Genomic DNA, 15,468 nt, shown 5'->3' on the forward strand with positions numbered 1-15,468 from the left:
CTTTAAGAGATTCCTTCTCTACATATCTCAAAACAGAATGCACCTGTCATGGTTGATTATATATTTCCTACATGTTCTATGTTAAATTTTTGCATATATTGTGTATTATTATTGTTTTTGTATTTTATTGTACCCTATTGTATCACTGCAATGTTTTATGGACCCGGGGCATACTAGAAAATGAGAGAAATCTCAATGTAACCTTCCTGGTAAAATATTTTATAAATAAAATGTTTAAGGGCATTTTGAATTACATGCTAAAATCAGTAATTTGTTGTTATATTGTGGTTGATATCTTTCTGAGACAGCATTAGAGCTACAGATTGACTTGGATCCACCATCTGTGCGTCACAATATTTCCCTTCATTCTTTTTTTTTAACCCCTATGGATGCTCTTGAGCTATCTTATGGTAGGGAACCATCACCTACCTTGTTGGCCCAGCCCGTTGTAGCCCATAATTCCTATAACCTCTTTCCTTCGCTATTCCTCTGGTAACCAATAAATGTGAAAAGGAACATTTGAAAATTAGTTGTGAAGTATTCTATCTAGAAATGCACTGACTGAATTGTGTTTGTTTTCTGTGAAATTATTTTATAGCATTATGATTGACAGTGTTATATTACTTTGTATTCATACATTTTATACTCCCTAGGTGCAGAAGTTTCTTACCTCCCTATGGATCCAACTATCAGATTGCTTCTGAACCTACTACTGAACTATGTAAATGGCAGGAGTTCATGTTTTCTAAAAAAACTGGATGGGAGGGTTTTTCACTCTGTACCCTATATGTATGCAGTATTTACTTGTAGCTTAGTAGAGGCCTTAATCACATGACTCCACATTGTGGCCAGGAATACCAGTGAGGACTCATTACTTAGTAAACGTTTCTCATAAAGTATTTTAAAGAGAACGTTTAAAAGGGGGGGATGTTGTATATTTGTTATTAGCCTCTTGCTACTGTTTTATGAAACTGCATTTTCCTAAGATATGTTTATCTTAAATAAAATAGTTTAGCTAGAGAAATGAATCTCCCCTTTGCTATTTGTTTTTGTGCTACCTCTACTAGAGATGTAGTGTGGTGTGATTAACAATGACCAATTACATATGTTTTCTCGCATAGCAAGAGCTCACTTCTCTTGTTTTCTGGCAGTAATAGAAAATCATAAAAGATCAGCCTGTAAGTTGCCATTGTCTGAAACAGGGGCGTATGTAGGTTTTGTGCTGCCCTAGGCACTGAAAATTCTGCTGCCCCACCCCAGGTTTAAGGCCTTTTTTAGACATAATATTTTTGGGGCAGGGTGTAATATATATATATATATATATATATATATATATATATATATATATATATATATATATATATATATATATATATATATATATTAAGACATTATTTTGCAAGTCAGATGATTAAAGTGTTTATATCAGAAAAGAATATCCTTCACTGTATGATAGTTTGTCAGTAGGTAGTTGTTTAACCTTAAACATCTTCTTTGGTGATTGACAGTTATTTATAATATCTGCTTGGATAAATATGTAATGAATATACAAACTGACCTTTAAAAGTACTTAAAAAATACAACAGTAGTTATGATAGGTTTAGGAATTGTATCCTAGGGGATAAAGTCACATGATACAATCAAGTATATACTTGTATTGTTTCTGAATGTATTAAATGCATACAACATATTTTCAGTTGTGTTTTAAGTCACATAAGTGTATAGATTCAGCAAAAAATACTTATTCTTTGCTTGTATGACAGATAGACAAACAGTAAATGTACAAGTATTTAGTGACTAATCCGTTTAAGTATTTTAATTCCTAATGAAGATGTATTGAAGGGAGAAAGGCATATGCTGTTTCACAGTGGTCACGGTGTAGTGCACTCTGCACTGTGTAGTCTGTGTGAGTCTCAATCACGCGTTGGAGCCAGGAAGAATACCGCATTTCCTCTCAGTCCAGGCCAGGCTACGCAAGTGAGCTCCGCCTCCACTGTCACCACGTCATGCGCACCCACATACAATCCCATAGGATAGCAATAGCCGGGCCAGCCATTTAAGTCATTTGTAATTGGTTGATTTAGCCACCCGGCCCTGAGTTCAGTAGAGTGGCCCTAGGGACTCAAAATTCTGCTGCCCTAGGCACCGGCCTCGTTTGCCTATGCCTTAATACGCCCCTGGTCTGAAACATTCTGGTCTGGTCTACATGTTTCTCCATTTGGTTAGAACCTATTTTGGGCTAAATTTATATATATATAATTATGAAGCCCCAACATATTTCACAGCGCTGTCCATGGGTACAATTAATTTAAATAAAACAATTATATAAAACTTTTAAGAGACAGGAAAACAATTTGACTAATACATACAGGAGGAATTGAGGGCCCTATTCCCGTGGGAACTTACAATCTAGAAGGGTAGGAGGTTGGGAAACAGGAGGTGAGGACTGCAAGAGTGAGAAAGAAGTTAATACAGAGTTAGATGACAGAATATTAGGTAAGTGGAAGTAATTTATTACCAAGTATGGTGGTAGTCTTCTCTGAAAATTAAAAAGTCTTCAGGGAGCATTTAAAAGAAAGATTACGGGAAAGCCTGAAGGAGAGTGTTTCAGAGGGTAGGTGCTGCACAACAGAAGTCCTGCAGTCTAGCACGGGAAGAGCAAGCAAAGTCTGGTAGGCCTTGCAGTAGGGATGGTGATATTCAGGTCCAGTGTAGCTTTCATAGCTGGACAACATTTGAACACATATATTGGTATGGGACCATGTATCTTGCTGCACCTGAAAATTAAAGGACGACGACTAGGTTATGTTGTAATATTACTTTGGGTGCACATTCTCCTGAAAACAACATTTGAGGAGTTCTACCCAACATTTCCGCAATGAGTCACTTGTTTTCCGGGATCATACTGTCATTTATTTTACAACTAACATATTCCACTAACATCTTTCCCTAGGAAGGTTCATGAGAGGCCTTCTTGTTACATAACCCTCTCCCTAATCGTTTTTTGTTTTAAGGGTCCAAAGGTTGCCTCATTTGTTTTAGATTAAAAAACACAATTTATGCTTACCTGATAAATTTATTTCTCTTGTGGTGTATCCAGTCCACGGATCATCCATTAGTTGTGGGATATTCTCATTCCCAACAGGAAGTTGCAAGAGGAAACCCACAGCAGAGCTGCAATATAGCTCCTCCCCTAACTGTCATAGCCAGTCATTCGACCGAAAACAAGCCGAGAAAGGAGGAACCATAGGGTGTAGTGGTTACTGTAGTTTAAATTTAAAAATTACCTGCCTTAAAATGACAGGGCGGGCCGTGGACTGGATACACCACAAGAGAAATAAATTTATCAGGTAAGCATAAATTGTGTTTTCTCTTGTAAGGTGTATCCAGTCCACGGATCATCCATTACTTGTGGGATACCAATACCAAAGCTAAAGTACACGGATGAAGGGAGGGACAAGGCAGGAACTTAAATGGAAGGAAACACTGCCTGTAAAACCTCTCCCCCAAATATAGCCTCCGAAAAAGCAAAAGTATCAAATTTTGAAAAAGTATGAAGCGAAGACCAAGTCGCCGCCTTGCAAATCTGTTCAAAAGAAGCCTCATTTTTAAAGGCCCAAGTGGAAGCCACAGCTCTAGTGGAATGAGCTGTAATCCTTTCAGGAGGCTGCTGTCCAGCAGTCTCATAGGCTAAGCGGATTAAGCTTCTTAGCCAAAAAGAAGGAGAGGTTGCCGAAGCCTTTTGATCTCTCCTCTGTCCAGAGTAGACAACAAACCAAGCAGATGTTTGACGAAAATCTTTAGTAGCTTGTAAGTAAAAACTTTAAAGCATGGACCACGTCCAGATTGTTTAACACAAGGATGGAACAACAATCTCTTGATTGATATTCTTGTTAGATACCACCTTAGTAAAAACCCAGATTTGGTATGAAAAATCAGATAAGGAGAATCACATCGTAAGGCAGATAACTCGGAGACTCTACGAGCCGAGGAAATAGCTACCAAAAAAAGGACTTTCCAAGATAAAAGTTTGATATCTATGGAATGAAGAGGTTCAAACGGAACTTCTTGAAGAACCTTAAGAACGAAGTTTAAGCTCCATGGTGGAGCAACCGGTTTAAACACAGGCTTGATTCTAACTAAAGCCTGACAAAATGCCTGAACGTCTGGAACATCTGCCAGACGCTTAACTAGCTGACAATCCTTTTTCCAAACCTTCTTGGAGAAAAGATAATATCCTAGGAATCCTGACCTTACTCCATGAGTAACCCTTGGATTCACACCAATAAAGATATCTACGCCATACCTTATGGTAAATTTTCCTGGTGACAGCCTTTCGTGCCCGTATTATGGTATCAATAACTGACTCGGAGAAGCCACGCTTTGATAAAATCAAGCGTTCAATCTCTAGGCAGTCAGCCGCAGAGAAATTAGATTTGGATGGTTGGAAGGACCCTGAAGTAGAAGGTCCTGTCTCAGAGGCAGAGACCATGGTGGAAAGGATGACATGTCCATTAGATCTGCATACCAGGTCCTGCGTGGCCACGCAGGTGCTATCAGAATCACCAATGCTCTCTCCTGCTTGATCTTGGCAATCAGTCGAGGGAGCAGAGGAAACGGTGGAAACACATAAGCCAGGTTGAAAGACCAGGGCGCTGCTAGAGCATCTATCAGTGTCGCCTTGGGATCCCTGGACCTGGATCCGTAACACGGAAGCTTGGCGTTCTGGCGAGACGCCATGAGATCCAGTTCTGGTTTGCCCCAACGATGAATCAGTTGTGCAAATACCTCCGGATGGAGTTCCCACTCTCCTGGATGAAAAGTCTGACGACTTAGAAAATCCGCCTCCCAGTGCTCTACACCTGGGATATGGATAGCTAATAGGTGGCAAGAGTGAAACTCTGCCCAGCGAATTATTTTTGAAACTCCTAACATCTCTAGGGAACTTCTTGTTCCCCCTTGATGGTTGATGTAAGCTACAGTCGTGATGTTGTCCGACTGAAATCTGATGTACCTCAGAGTTGCTAACTGAGGCCAAGCCTGAAGAGCCTTGAATATCGCTCTTAGTTCCAGAATATTTATTGGAAGGAGAGACTCCTCCTGAGTCCACGATCCCTGAGCCTTCAGGGAGTTCCAGACTGCACCCCAACCTAGAAGGCTGGCATTTGTTGTTACAATTGTCCAATCTGGCCTGCGAAAGGTCATACCTTTGGACAGATGGACCCGAGATAGCTACCAAGGAAAAGAATCCCTGGTCTCTTGGTCCAGATTCAGTTGAGGGGACAAATCTGTGTAATCCCCGCTCCACTGACTGAGCATGCATAGTTGCAGCGGTCCGAGATGTAAGCGTGCAAACGGTACTATGTCCATTGCCGCTACCATTAAGCCGATTACTTCCATACACTGAGCCACCGAAGGGCGCGGAATGGAATGAAGAACCCGGCAGGAATTTAGAAGCTTTGAAAACCTGGACTCCGTCAGGTGAATTTTCATTTCTCTAGAATCTATCAGAGTCCCTAGAAAGGAAACTCTTGTGAGTGGGGATAGAGAACTCTTTTCCTCGTTCACTTTCCACCCATGCGACCTCAGAAATGCCAGTACCACGTCCGTATGAGACTTGGCAATTTGGAAGTTTGACGCCTGTATCAGGATGTCGTCTAAATAAGGGGCTACTGCTATGCCCCGCGGCCTTAGGACCGCCATAAGCGACCCTAGAACCTTTGTAAAGATTCTTGGGGCTGTAGCTAATCCAAAGGGAAGAGCTACAACTGGTAATGTGTGTCTTGAAAGGCAAACCTGAGAAACCAATGATGATCTTTGTGTATCGGAATGTGAAGATAAGCATCCTTTAGATCCACTGTAGTCATATATTGACCCTCCTGGATCAGTGGTAGGATGGTACAAATAGTTTCCATCTTGAACTACGGAACTTTGAGGAATTTGTTTAAGATCTTTAGATCCAAAATTGGTCTGAAGGTTCCCTCTTTTTTGAGAACCACAAACAGATTTGAGTAAAAATCCTGTTCCTGTTCACTCCCATAACTAGGAGGTCTCATACACAGTGTAAGAATGCCTCTCTCTTTATCTGGTGTGCAGATAATTGTGAAAGGTGAAATCTCCCTTTTGGGGGGGAAGCTTTGAAGTACAGAAGATATCCCTGGGATATAATTTCCAACGCCCAGGGATCCTGAACATCTCTTGCCCACGCCTGGGCGAAGAGTGAAAGTCTGCCCCCTACTAGATCCGTTACCGGATAGGGGGCCGTTCCTTCATGCTGTCTTAGAGGCAGCAGCAGGCTTTTTTGACCTGCTTACCTTTTTTCCAGGTCTGGTTTGGTCTCCAGACCGTCTTAGATTGAGCAAAAGTTCCCTCTTGTTTATTATTAGAGGAAGTTGATGCCGCACCTGCCTTGAAGTTTTGAAAGGCACGAAAATTAGACTGTTTGGCCCTAGATTTGGACCTGTCCTGAGTAAGGGCATGACCTTTTCCTCCAGTGATATCAGCAATAATCTCCTTCAAACCAGGCCCGAATAGGGTCTGCCCCTTGAAGGGAATGTTAAGTAGCTTAGATTTTGATGTCACGTCAGCTGACCATGATTTAAGCCATAGCGCTCTGCGCGCCTGTATAGCAAAACCAGAATTCTTAGCCGTTAGTTTAGTCAAATGAACAATGGCATCAGAAATAAAAGAATTGGCTAGCTTAAGTGCTCTAAGTTTGCCAAGTATGTCATCCAATGGAGTCGCTACCTGTAAAGCCTCTTCCAGAGACTCAAACCAGTACGCCGCAGTGACAGGGGCAATGCATGCAAGGGGCTGTAGGATAAAACCTTGTTGAATAAATATTTTCTTAAAGTAACCTAATTTTTTATCCATTGGATCTAAAAAAGCACAACTGTCCTCGACAGGGATAGTAGTACGCTTTGCTAGAGTAGAAACTGCTCCCTCCACCTTAGGGACTGTCTGCCATAAGTCCCGTGTGGTGGAGTCTATTGGAAACATTTTTCTAAAAATAGGAGGGGAAGAGAACGGCACACCTGGTCTATCCCATTCCTTAGTAATAATTTTTGTAAACCTTTTAGGTATTGGAAAAACATCAGTACACACCGGCACTGCAAGTATTTATCCAGTCTACACAATTTCTCTGGCACTGCAATGGAATCACAGTCATTCAGAGCAGCTAAAACCTCCCTAAGCAACACGCGGAGGTGTACAAGCTTAAATTTAAATGTAGAAATATTAGAATCAGGTATCTTCCCGAGTCATTAACATCACCCACTGACTGAAGCTCTCTTTCCTCAGCTTCTGCATATTGTGAGGCAGTATCAGACATGGTTCTTAAAGCGTCAGTATGCTCTGCATTTTGTCTCACCCCAGAGCTATCTCGCTTACCTCTAAGTTCAGGTAGTCTGGCTAATACCGCTGACAGTGTATTATCCATGACTGCCGCCATGTCTTGTAAAGTAAACGCTATGGGCGCCCTAGATGTACTTGGCGCCATTTGAGCGTGAGTCCCTTAAGCGGGAGTCAAAGGGTCTGACACGTGGGGAAAGTTAGTCGGCATAACTTCACCCTCGTCAGATTCCTCTGGTGATAAAAAATTTTAAAAGACAGAAAATGATCTTTATTGCCTAAAATGAAATCAGTACATTTGGTACACATTCTAAGAGGGGGTTCCACCATGGCTTTTAAACATAATGAACAAGGAGTTTCTTCTATGTCAGACATGTTTATACAGACTAGCAAGCTTGGAAAACACTTTAAATCAAGTTAACAAGCAAATATAAAAAACGGTACTGTGCCTTTAAGAGAAACAAATTGTCAGAATTTGAAAAACAGTGGAAAAAATGCAGTAAATCAAACGAAATGTTTAGTGTATGTAATAGACTAGCAGAGCATTGCACCCACTTGCAAATGGATGATTAACCCCATTGTTCAAAAAACGGATCAAAAAAACGAAATAGACGTTTTTTTAACAGTCACAACCAACTGCCACAGCAAGCTGTAGCCCTACCTTCCCCAATAAACGACTTTGGAAAGCCTTTGGGCCCTTTAGAGATGTCCTATAGCATTCAGAGGGCCTTTGAGGGAATCTGGATGTCTTAGTTTGTAATTTTAACTGCCCAAAAAAATGTTAAAATTGGCCCCTCCCACTCATATTACAACAGTGGAAAGCCTCAGGAAACTGTTTCTAGGCAAAATTTAAGCCAGCCATGTGGAAAAAACTAGGCCCCAATAAAGTTTTATCACCAAAGCATATATAAAAATGATTAAACATGCCAGCAAACGTTTTATATTGCAATATCATAAGGGTATTACCCCTGGGAGTAAGCATGATACCAGTCGTTATTAAATCACTGTATTTAGGCTTAACTTACATTAATCCGGTATCAGCAGCATTTTCTAGTGTTTTCGATCTCTAGAAAAAAATTATAACTGCACATACCTGATAGCAGAATAAACTGCACGCCATTCTCTCGCTGAAGTTTTACCTCATCTGTGTAATCCCCTCAGACATATGTGAGAACAGCAATGGATCTTAGTTACAACCTGCTAAGATCATAGAAACCTCAGGCAGATTCTTCTATTTACTGCCTGAGATAAAATAGCACAACTCCGGTACTATTTAAAAATAACAAAATTTTGATTGAAGAAAAACAAAATTTATGCTTACCTGATAAATTCCTTTCTCCTGTAGTGTAGTCAGTCCACGGGTCATCCATTACTTATGGGATTATATCTCCTCCCTAACAGGAAGTGCAAGAGGATCACCCAAGCAGAGCTGCTATATAGCTCCTCCCCTCTACGTCATACCCAGTCATTCGACCGAAAACCAAACGAGAAAGGAGAAACTATAGGGTGCAGTGGTGACTGGAGTATAATTTAAAATTTAGACCTGCCATAAAAAACAGGGCGGGCCGTGGACTGACTACACTACAGGAGAAAGGAATTTATCAGGTAAGCATAAATTTTGTTTTCTCCTGTTAAGTGTAGTCAGTCCACGGGTCATCCATTACTTATGGGATACCAATACCAAAGCTAAAAGTACACGGATGACGGGAGGGACAGGCAGGCTCTTTACACGGAAGGAACCACTGCCTGAAGAACCTTTCTCCCAAAAATAGCCTCCGAAAAAGCAAAAGTGTCAAATTTGTAAAAAGTGTGAAGTGAAGACCAAGTCGCAGCCTTGCAAATCTGTTCAACAGAGGCCTCATTCTTAAAGGCCCAAGTGGAAGCCACAGCTCTGGTAGAATGAGCTGTAATTCTTTCAGGAGGCTGCTGTCCAGCAGTCTCATAGGCTAAACGTATTATGCTACGAAGCCAAAAAGAGAGAGAGGTGGCCGAAGCCTTTTGACCTCTCCTCTGTCCAGAATACACGACAAACAGGGAAGAAGTTTGTCGAAAATCTTTAGTTGCCTGTAAATAAAATTTCAGGGCACGGACAATGTCCAGATTGTGCAGAAGTCATTCCTTCTTTGAAGAAGGATTAGGGCACAATGATGGAACAACAATCTCTTGATTGATATTCCTGTTGGAAACTACCTTAGGTAAGAACCCAGGTTTAGTACGCAGAACTACCTTATCTGAATGGAAAATCAGATAAGGCGAATCACAATGTAAGGCAGATAACTCAGAGACTCTTCGAGCCGAGGAAATAGCCATTAAAAACAGAACTTTCCAAGATAACAGTTTGATATCAATGGAATGAAGGGGTTCAAACGGAACACCCTGTAAAACGTTAAGAACTAAGTTTAAACTCCATGGCGGAGCAACCGTTTTAAACACAGGCTTAATCCTGGCCAAAGCCTGACAAAAAGCCTGAACGTCTGGAACTTCTGACAGACGTTTGTGTAAAAGAATGGACAAAGCTGAGATCTGTCCCTTTAACGAACTAGCGGATAAACCCTTTTCTAAACCTTCTAGAAGAAAGGACAATATCCTAGGAATCCTAACCTTACTCCATGAGTAACTCTTGGATTCGCACCAATGCAAGTATTTGCGCCATATTTTATGGTAAATTTTCCTGGTAACAGGCTTCCTAGCCTGTATCAAGGTATCAATCACTGACTCCGAGAATCCACGCTTTGATAGAATCAAGCGTTCAATCTCCATGCAGTCAGCCTCAGAGAAATTAGATTTGGATGTTTGAAAGGACCCTGCACCAGAAGGTCCTTTCTCAGAGGTAGAGACCATGGTGGACAGGATGACATGTCCACCAGGTCTGCATACCAGGTCCTGCATGGCCACGCAGGCGCTATTAGAATCACCGATGCTCTCTCCTGTTTGATCCTGGCAATCAATCGAGGAAGCATCGGGAAGGGTGGAAACACATAAGCCATGTTGAAGACCCAAGGTGCTGTCAGAGCATCTATCAGAACCGCTCCCGGGTCTCTGGACCTGGATCCGTAATAAGGAAGTTTGGCGTTCTGGCGAGACGCCATGAGATCCAGATCTGGTTTGCCCCAACGCCGAAGAATTTGGGCAAAGACCTCCGGATGAAGTTCCCACTCCCCCGGATGAAAAGTCTGGCGACTTAGACAATCCGCTTCCCAGTTCTCCACGCCTGGGATGTGGATCGCTGATAGGTGGCAAGAGTGAGACTCTGCCCAGTGAATTATCTTTGAGACTTCCATCATTGCTAGGGAACTCCTTGTCCCTCCCTGATGGTTGATGTAAGCGACAGTCGTGATGTTGTCCGACTGAAACCTGATGAACCTCAGAGTTGCTAACTGAGGCCAAGCCAGAAGGGCATTGAAAAGTGCTCTTAATTCCAGAATATTTATGGGAAGGAGACTCTCCTCCTGAGTCCAAGATCCCTGAGTCTTCAGGGAATTCCAGACAGCGCCCCAACCTATCAGGCTGGCGTCTGTTGTTACAATTGTCCAATCTGGCCTGCTGAAAGGCATCCCCTTGGATAGATGTGGCCGAGAGAGCCACCATAGAAGAGAATTTCTGGTCTCTTGATCCAGATTCAGCATAGGGGACAAATCTGAGTAGTCCCCATTCCACTGACTTAGCATGCACAATTGCAGTGGTCTGAGATGCAGACGTGCAAAGGGTACTATGTCCATTGCCGCTACCATTAAGCCGATTACCTCCATGCATTGAGCCACTGACGGGCGTGGAATGGAATGAAGGACCCGGCAAGCATTTAGAAGTTTTGTTAACCTGACCTCTGTCAGATAAATCTTCATTTCTACAGAATCTATAAGAATCCCTAAGAAGGGAACTCTTGTGAGTGGCAATAGAGAACTCTTTTCTTCGTTCACTTTCCACCCATGTGACCTTAGAAATGCCAGTACTAACTCTGTATGAGACTTGGCAGTTTGGAAACTTGACGCTTGTATCAGAATGTCGTCTAGGTACGGAGCTACCGATATTCCTCGCGGTCTTAGTACCGCCAGAAGAGACCCCAGAACCTTTGTAAAGATTCTTGGAGCAGTAGCTAACCCGAAGGGAAGAGCTACAAACTGGTAATGCCTGTCTAGAAAGGCAAACCTTAGGTACCGGTAATGATCTTTGTGAATCGGTATGTGAAGGTAGGCATCCTTTAAATCCACTGTGGTCATGTACTGACCCTTTTGGATCATGGGTAAGATTGTCCGAATAGTTTCCATTTTGAACGATGGAACTCTTAGGAATTTGTTTAGGATCTTTAAATCCAAGATTGGTCTGAAGGTTCCTTCTTTCTTGGGAACCACAAACAGATTTGAGTAAAACCCCTGTCCGTGTTCCGACCGCGGAACCGGGTGGATCACTCCCATTAGTAAAAGATCTTGTACACAGCGTAGAAACGCCTCTTTCTTTATCTGGTTTGTTGACAACCTTGAAAGATGAAATCTCCCTTTTGGAGGAGAAGCTTTGAAGTCCAGAAGATATCCCTGAGATATGATCTCTAACGCCCAGGGATCCTGGACATCTCTTGCCCAAGCCTGGGCGAAGAGAGAAAGTCTGCCCCCTACTAGATCCGTTTCCGGATTGGGGGCCCTCACTTCATGCTGTCTTAGGGGCAGCAGCAGGTTTTCTGGCCTGCTTGCCCTTGTTCCAGGTCTGGTTAGGTTTCCAGCCCTGTCTGTAGCGAGCAACAGTTCCTTCCTGTTTTGGAGCGGAGGAAGTTGATGCTGCTCCTGCCTTGAAGTTACGAAAGGCACGAAAATTAGATTGTCTAGCCCTTGGTTTGGCTCTGTCTTGAGGCAGGGCATGGCCCTTACCTCCAGTAATGTCAGCGATAATTTCTTTCAAACCGGGCCCGAATAATGTCTGCCCTTTGAAAGGTATGTTAAGCAATTTAGATTTAGAAGTCACATCGGCTGACCAGGATTTTAGCCACAGCGCTCTGCGCGCCTGAATGGCGAATCCGGAATTCTTAGCCGTAAGCTTAGTTAGATGTACTACGGCATCAGAAATAAATGAATTAGCTAGCTTAAGGGCTTTAAGCTTGTTTGTAATCTCATCCAATGGAGCTGTTTCAAGGGTCTCTTCCAGAGACTCAAACCAGAATGCCGCCGCCACCGCCGTGACCGGCACTATGCATGCAAGGGGTTGCAATATAAAACCTTGTTGAACAAACATTTTCTTAAGGTAACCCTCTAACTTTTTATCCATTGGATCTGAAAAGGCACAGCTATCCTCCACCGGGATAGTGGTACGCTTAGCTAAAGTAGAAACCTTAGGGACCGTCTGCCATAAGTCCCGTGTGGTGGCGTCTATTGGAAACATTTTTCTGAATATAGGAGGGGGTGAGAAAGGCACACCGGGTCTATCCCACTCCTTGTTGACAATTTCAGTAAGTCTTTTAGGTATAGGAAAAACGTCAGTACACGTTGGTACCGCAAAATATTTATCCAACCTACATATTTTCTCTGGGATTGCAACCGTGTTACAATCATTCAGAGCCGCTAACACCTCCCCTAGTAACACACGGAGGTTCTCAAGCTTAAATTTAAAATTTGAAATGTCTGAATCCAGTTTATTTGGATCAGATCCGTCACCCACAGAATGAAGCTCTCCGTCTTCATGTTCTGCAAATTGTGACGCAGTATCAGACATGGCCCTAGTATTATCAGCGCACTCTGTTCTCACCCCAGAGTGGTCTCGTTTACCCCTAAGTTCTGGCAATTTAGATAAAACTTCAGTCATAACATTAGCCATGTCTTGCAAAGTGATTTGTAATGGCCGCCCTGATGTGCTTGGCGTTACAATATCACGCACCTCCTGAGCGGGAGATGCAGGTACTGACACGTGAGGTAAGTTAGTCGGCATAACTTCCCCCTCGTTGTATGGTGAATTTTTATTAACATGTACAGATTGACTTTTATTTAAAGTAGCATCAATGCAATTAGTACATAAATTTCTATTGGGCTCCACATTGGCCTTTGAACATATTGCACAAAGAGATTCCTCTGTGTCAGACATGTTTAAACAAACTAGCAATTAGCCTAGCAAGCTTGGAAAATACTTTTCAAATAAATTTACAAGCAATATAAAAAACGTTACTGTGCCTTTAAGAAGCACACAAAAAACTGTCACAGTTGAAATAACAATGAACCGGATTAGTTATAGCAATCAGTTTTTCACATGAAATGCATAAATTTAGCAAAGGATTGCACCCATTAGCAAATGGGTTATTAACCCCTTAATACCAAAAAAACGGATAATAAAATATATAACGTTTTTTATCACAGTCAAAGCACAGTCTCACAGGTCTGCTGTGAGTGATTACCTCCCTCAAACTAGTTTTGGAGACCCCTGAGCTCTGTAGAGACGTCCTGGATCATGCAGGGAGAATAAGGAAGACTGTGACTGAATTTTTAATGCGTAGTAAAAGCGCCAAAATAGGCCCCTCCCACTCATAATACAACAGTGGGGAAGCTCAGTAAACTGATTTTATTCAAAATAAACAGCCAAGTGGAAAATAATGCCCATAAAATTTTTCACCAAGTACCTCAGAGAAAAAAACGATTAACCTGCCAGTAAACGTTTTAATATAAATATATGAAAAGATATTAAAAGCCTGTTGCTAGTCGCTCTCACTGCAGAAAGGCTATAAGTTATATGTATACAGTATTTTCTTAGTGAAGTGCCATTCCCCAGAAATACCTCAGTGCCAACATACATACATAACAGCCTGATACCAGTTGCTACTACTGCATTTAAGGCTGTACTTACATTATATCGGTATTAGCAGTATTTTCTCAGTCAATTCCATTCCTTAGAAAATAATATACTGCAACATACCTCTTTGCAGGTGAACCCTGCCCGCTGTCCCCTGTTCTGAAGTTACCTCACTCCTCAGAATGGCCGAGAACAGCAAATGGATCTTAGTTACGTCCGCTAAGATCATACACAAACTCAGGTAGATTCTTCTTCTAATACTGCCTGAGAAAAAACAACACACTCCGGTGCCGTTTAAAACAACAAACTTTTGATTGAAGGAATAAAAACTAAATTTAATAACCACACTCCTCTCACACATCCTATCTATTAGTTAGGTGCAAGAGAATGACTGGGTATGACGTAGAGGGGAGGAGCTATATAGCAGCTCTGCTTGGGTGATCCTCTTGCACTTCCTGTTAGGGAGGAGATATAATCCCATAAGTAATGGATGACCCGTGGACTGACTACACTTAACAGGAGAAATAAACTAGCTATATTTAACCACTCTCTCTTACGACCTCCTTGCTTGTTGAGAGTTGCAAGAGAATGACTGGCTATGACAGTTAGGGGAGGAGCTATATTGCAGCTCTGCTGTGGGTTTCCTCTTGCAACTTCCTGTTGGGAATGAGAATATCCCACAAGTAATGGATGATCCATGGACTGGATACACCTTACAAGAGAAAACTGTTTGGTCTGTAATTTCATATAATCATTATTACTTTACAAGTACAATATGGACTTTCAGTTTTGGGACTTCGTCTATCTTATTCATTAGAACTTTATGACCTTTTATTGCTAGATTCGGTTATATGCCCTAATGACTATATAATCTGTCTGAGTACCTCAAGGCTCTGTTCTGGGTCCTCTACTCTTCTCTATTTATACTTTCTCACTGGGTAAACTTATCAGTAGCTATGGCTTCAACTATCACCTCTATGCTGATTATACTCAGATATACCTATCCACCCCTTCACTCTCTCCTCCTGTCCTTTCTCACATCAGTGTCTGCTTATCTGGCATTTCTTCTTGGATGGCCTCTCACCACCTAAAACTCAATATGTCCAAGACCGAGCTCCTTCTAATCCCCCCCTCTAATTCTACCCCGGTTCCTAACTTTTCAATCACTGTTGGCGACACCACTGTCTCCCCATCACCACAAGTCCGCTGCCTAGGAGTTACACTTGACTCCAATCTGTCCTTCATACCCCACATCCAATTGCTCTCTTCCTCCTGTCGCAACCATCTACGCAATATCTCCAAAATTCGTCCGTTTCTTAATGCTGAAACTACTAAACAGCTAATACACTCCCTGGT

This window comes from Bombina bombina, chromosome 2 (assembly GCF_027579735.1).
Source record: "Bombina bombina isolate aBomBom1 chromosome 2, aBomBom1.pri, whole genome shotgun sequence".
Taxonomy (NCBI): domain Eukaryota; kingdom Metazoa; phylum Chordata; class Amphibia; order Anura; family Bombinatoridae; genus Bombina; species Bombina bombina.